At 45.5% G+C, this 6,154-nt stretch overlaps 1 non-coding gene across 1 annotated transcript; it reads left to right on the top strand.

Moving 5' to 3' along the window:
- Positions 1-5,562: 5,562 nt before the first annotated feature.
- Positions 5,563-5,669, top strand: LOC147919738 (small nucleolar RNA R71). Its single transcript, XR_015594355.1, has one exon. It is a non-coding gene; the product is annotated as a small nucleolar RNA R71 (small nucleolar RNA).
- The last annotated feature ends 485 nt before the right edge of the window (positions 5,670-6,154 follow it).

Here is a 6,154-nt window from a genome sequence, read left to right as displayed (position 1 = left end):
GGTGTTGAAGGAGAAATGGTTGAGTGAATGTCGAGTATGGGGGGAGAGGAAGTGTGGTGGGTGAGCATTGGTGGGATGAGGTGACAAGAGAGAGTTTGAGATGACACAAAGTTTGTGTGTTTCATGAGAGGGAACAAGAGAGATAGTGGGTGAGGTGATAGGCACGTGGGTGGAATACCAAGAATGAGGGAGAGTGGAATAATGAGGGTTTGATAATTCACTCTGCTTTCACGTGGGAAGAAAAAGGGAGAGGAGCAAGTGGTTCTTTTCTTTGTTTTTTCGTTTTTTCGTTTTTTCGTTTTTTTTTTTTTTTTTTTTTTTTTTTTTTTTTTTAAACTCCCTCTCCTTTTTCACTCTGCTTTTCTCTGTATCCTCTATCCTTGTTGCACATACTCCCTTCTGTAGATTCCTGAACACGGAAAACCAAAAACAAAAATTAAAAACACAAGGATCCTAAAAATATTTACAGTGATACCTTTGGGACTTCCTCCCAAGTGAGCTTGTTTAAAGTCCTTAGCTTGACTTTTCAGCTTTTTATGCTTTTTAGGGTTCATGGAGGAGCACAGAAAACCCCTCTGGTCGGACCTGATCAGCTAAATATTTCTTGACTCTCTGACCATTTACAGTGAATTCAGTACCATCCTTGTTCAGAAGAGTGATGGCTCCGAATGGCAGAACTTCCTTGATGTCAAACGGTCCAGACCACCTAGACTTAAGCTTTCCAGGAAATAACTTAAGTTTGGAGTTGAAAAGCAAAATTTGATCCCCAGCCTTGAGATCCTTGACAATAATCTTCTTGTCATGAAAATTCTTTGTCCTTTCCTTGTAAATCTTAGAGCTCTCATAAGCATCAAGTCGTATTTCTTCCAGCTCATGGATGTCTAGAGTTCTCTTAGCTTGAGCTGTGTCAATGTCCAAGTTCAACAACTTAATAGCCCAAAGCGCCTTGTACTCACCTTCTACAGGGAGATGACATGCTTTACCATAAACCAGCTGAAATGGTGTTCTGCCTATTGGCGTCTTGAATGCTATTCTGTACGCCCAGAAAGTCTCGTCCAACTTCACAGACCAATCTTTCTTTGAAAACCCAACAATCCTTGACAAGATACCTTTAATCTGCTTAATCGAGACTTCTACCTGTCCGCTGGTCTGAGGGTGGTATGCAGTAGACACCTTGTGCTTGACCCCGTATTTTCGCAGCATACTCTCAAACACTTTGTTGACAAAATGAGTACCACCATCGCTGATCACTGCTCTGGGTATCCCGTACCTTGGAAAGATTATACTTTTGAACAGCTTCAGAACTACCTTGTGATCATTGGTAGGACTGGCAATGGCTTCAACCCATTTGGAAACGTAATCAACTGCTACCAGAATGTAGACGTTACCATTAGATGGAGGGTTGAAAGGTCCCATGAAGTCTATACCCCAAACATCAAATATTTCTACTTCCAGGATCGGATTCTGGGGCATCTCATTCCTTCTTGTGATGTTGCCCATCCTCTGACAAGCGTCACACTTGGTGATGAAGTTGTGAGCGTCTTTGAACAAGGTTGGCCACCAGAGACCTGCTTGGAGAACCTTCTGAGCTGTCTTGAATGTGGCGAAATGACCTCCATAGACGGAACCATGACAATGCTCAAGCACTCCCTGCACTTCCCCTTCTGCTATGCACCTCCTGAACAGACCGTCAGAACCTCTCTTGTACAGATAGGGTTCATCCCAGAAGTAGTGGTTGACCTCTCTAAAAAGTTTTTTCTTCCTGTATGGATCCATGTCATCAGGAACTTCTCCACATACCTTGTAATTCACAACATCTGCATACCAGGGTGCAGTCTCAGAAGTGATCGCCATGCATCTGATTTTTAGGTTCTCAACCCCTGTGTCATGCATCCGCTCACAAACCTGGGCGACGAGAAGTTGTTCCTCAGGCATTGAGTCATCAATTGGAACAGCATCTTCAATCCTCATCCTTGACAAGTGGTCTGCAACTCCATTTTCTATTCCTTTCTTGTCTACTATCTCCATGTCAAACTCTTGGAGAAGCAGGATCCATCTCAGCAGCCTCGGTTTGGTATCCTTCTTCGAGTATATGTGTCTCAGAGCGGCATGATCGGTATACACAATGACCTTCGAACCTACAAGATAACTCCTGAATTTCTCGAATGCAAACACAACTGCTAGGAGTTCCTTCTCCGTGGTAGCATACCTTCCCTGGGCCTCGTCCAAGGTGCGACTGGCGTAGTAGATGACATGAAGCTTCTTGTCAATTCGCTGTCCCAGAACTGCTCCAACTGCGAAGTCTGAAGCATCACACATGATCTCAAAAGGATGATCCCAATTAGGAGCTTGCACTATGGGTGCTGAAACCAAGGCTTCCTTGATCTTGCTGAAGGCTTCCAAACATGCTGCATCAAATTCGAACTCAACCTCCTTGCACAGCAACCTTGTCAAAGGTCTTGCAATTTTTGAGAAGTCCTTGATGAATCTCCTGTAAAACCCAGCATGTCCCAGAAAACTCCTGATGTCCTTCACTGTCTTAGGCGGTTGAAGCTGAACCATGACCTCAATCTTAGCTTTGTCAACCTCAATCCCTTTCTCAGAAATTTTGTGTCCCAGAACAATCCCTTCTTCAACCATGAAATGGCACTTCTCCCAGTTCAGCACCAGGTTCGTCTCCTCACATCGCGTCAATACCCTGCACAAATTTAACAAACAGGAGGAGAAAGTGGAACCGTATACAGAGAAGTCGTCCATAAACACTTCCACTGACTCCTCAATTAAATCCGAGAAAATTGAAGTCATGCACCTCTGAAAGGTGGCGGGAGCATTGCACAAACCAAATGGCATGCGTCTGTAGGCAAAAGTGCCATAGGGACAAGTAAAGGTTGTCTTTTCCTGATCATTTGGGTGAATAGGGATTTGGAAGAATCCACTATACCCATCAAGGAAACAATAATAGGGATGACTAGATAGTCTTTCCAACATTTGATCAATGAAAGGCAAAGGAAAATGATCTTTCCTAGATACAGCATTCAACTTCCTATAATCTATACACATCCTATGTCCTGTGATGGTTCTAGTTGGGATTAACTCATTTTTGTCGTTTTTGATCACAGTTATGCCTCCCTTCTTAGGTACACAGTGCACTGGAGATACCCAAGTACTATCAGAGATAGGATAGATAACTCCAGCATCAAGCAGTTTTAGGATTTCTTTCTTTACTACTTCTTTCAGATTAGGGTTCAATCTTCTTTGGGGTTCAATACTAGCATAAGACTCATTTTCAAGATTCATCCTATGTGTGCAAAGACTAGGTGAGATTCCTTTGATATCATCTAAAGAATAACCTATGGCCTTTCTAAACTTTTTTAGCTCAGTTACTAGCAACCCCAATTCATCATCACTCAACCTAGCATTCACTATGACAGGATAAGTAGAATTGGTTCCCAGAAAAACGTACCTGAGTCCGGAAGGGAGAGTTTTGAGTTCTACCTTCGGAGCATTCAGTTCCGACCAGTCGTCAGCACGGGAGTCTGGAATGATCGCGGTCGAGGTGGGAGATATCACGTTCTGAACTCTCTGTCTCAACTGCACGTACCTCCTTTGCGTCAGGTAGCTGCTCGAATTCCTCTGATCCATCCGTTTCTCTGTGGGAATCTAGCATATTCTTGTAACAAGTGGTCTCCCCATGCAGGAACCCTTCTTCTCCATCCTTGGTTAGAGCAGTTTTGAGATGATCCTCCTCAGCTAGTTCCTCCAACAGCTCATCAGCCAACTTATCCATCTCTTCAATATAGAAGACTTGTCCTCCTATTGTTGGCTTCTTCAAAGTATCCTTGATATCAAACTTCACGATGAAGTCATCGCCCAGATTAAGATCAATCTTGCCATTTCTGACATCAATGATGGCTCCAGCAGTCGCTAGGAACGGTCTTCCTAAAATCAGAGGATCTTTAGGTTCTTCATCCATCTCCAGAACCACGAAGTCAGTTGGTACTTCCACGTCTCTGATCCTGACAGGTAAGTCCTCTAAGATACCATGTGGAAGTCTCACTGATCTATCTGCAAGGATGAGGGAGATGTCGCATCCCTTAAACCTTGTGAAACCCAACCTCTTAGCCACAGAGAATGGCATCAGATTCACTGAAGCGCCAAGATCACATAAGCACCTCTCAAAAGACATGGGCCCAATGGAGCAGGGAAGAGTGAATGATCCAGGATCTTTGAGCTTCTTGGGTACAACCTTCTTCTGGATGATTGCACTGCACTCAAGACTTAGTACCACCATGCCTTGAACTTCTTTTGATCTCTCCATCACTAAGTCCTTGAGGAATTTTCTGGTAGTGAGGAACAAGTGCGAATGCATCTAGCAATGGCATTCTCAACTCAATCTCCTTGACTTGCTTTTCGAACAAGGCTTTGTACTTCTCAGTAAGCTGCTTCTTAAACCTCACTGGAAATGGTAGAGGAGGCTTGTACGGTGGAGGGATGAACCTCGCAGGTCTGTCTTCAGGAACAGCAGGCTCCTTAACAGCTTCAGGCTCGGATTGCTTCACTGGCTCGATTGGATCTTTGACTGCCTCGACGGGGTTCTCCATCTGAGTGTCATCCTGACCAAAATCCTCCCCATCTAATTCCGCACTGTCCTCAGTGACGTCTGGAACTCCTTGCCTGGGAGGCAATGTTTTCCCACTTCTCAGCGTAATGGCATTGGCAAACTCCTTGGGGTTCTGAACAGCTTTACCTGGGAATTGGCCAGGCTTTGGTGCAGAAGTAGAAGCCGATTGGCCCTCCATGTACCTTATCTTCGAATTCAGAGTTTCAAATTTGACGTTCAGATCATTGTAGGAACATTCCATCCTCTGACTTAGGTCAGCGAACTTCTTCGCAGTATCCATGGAACCGCTAGCTTGACCCTGAAGAATTTGTTGCATCATCTGCTTCAGTTCTTGATCTGGAGTTGGTGTAGGCTGAACTGGTTGAGGGCGGAATCCTGGCGGTGGTCCCGAGGGAGCTTGGTAACCCTGCTGGAACTGTTGTTTTGGAACGAATCCCGGATTGTAAGGCACAAAAGGTTTTTGTTGCCCTTGCTGTTGTTGTTGAGGAGGGTACACCTGATCTTGTGGATTAGCAACATTGGTACTTCGGTAAGACAAATTGGGATTCGTCTTGTAGGGGTTGTAACCTTTGTTGTAGCCACCCTGATTCTGAACATAGCTGATCTCTTCACTCTGCTCACCATCCCCATCTGGAACTTGGAAAGGCTCGTCCTCAGAGACGAAGTGGACGCTCCTCTGCTGGCTCAGCAAGATACGGTCAAGCTTCTCATTTACATTCTTGAGGTCCTTCTTGTACTTCTCTTCAGACCCAGCGTCGCCGCGAAATGTGCGGTCATAATCCTCGTTGTAGTTGCCGTTGGACTGAGCGAGATTCTCCACCAGTTGCCAACCTTCATCAACGTCCTTGTTCAGGAAGTTACCGTTAGAAGCGGTGTCAAGCAGCATACGTATTTTGGGAAGGACACCACGGTAGAGAGTACTCAGTAATGACTCGTTGCTGAAACCATGGTGTGGGCACTGGCTGTGGTAACCCTTGAAACGCTCCCATGCTTCACAGAATGATTCTGAGCTCTTCTGAGTGAAGCTGGAAATCTCATTCCTGAGACGTGCTGTTCGAGAGTTGGGGAAAAACTTGGCCAGGAATGCCTTCTTGCAGCCATCCCAAGTGGTGATTGATCCCTTGGGAAGGTTTTTCTCCCATTGATGAGCCTTGTCTCCCAGGGAGAATGGGAAGAGGCGCAACTTGTAACCGTCCTCACTCACGCCGTTGATCTTGGTGAGACCACAAAGACGGTCGAACTCGTCCAAGTGGTCGAGTGGATCCTCCATAGGCAACCCGTGAAACTTGTTTCCTTGGATCATGGTGATCAGACCACTTTTGATCTCAAAGTTGTTGTTCGGCACTGCGGGAGGGACGATTCCAGCACGCTGAGTATGAGTGTTCGGGGCATCCCCAGCACCAATGTTTCGCGGTCCCTGATGTGGTTCATGCTGTTGTTCCATAGTGACTTGTGCGGGATGATCAGTGGGTTGACGAGCCTGTCGTGGGCGTTGCAACCGATTGATTTCGTCAATAACAGGAACGAGATTTT

The sequence above is a fragment of the Camelina sativa genome, chromosome 20 (genome assembly GCF_030686135.1).
Source record: "Camelina sativa cultivar CO46 ecotype springtype chromosome 20, ASM3068613v1".
Lineage (NCBI taxonomy): Eukaryota > Viridiplantae > Streptophyta > Magnoliopsida > Brassicales > Brassicaceae > Camelina > Camelina sativa.
The sequence above is the reverse complement of the archived record's forward strand: the minus strand, read 5'-3'. Positions and strand labels throughout refer to the sequence as shown.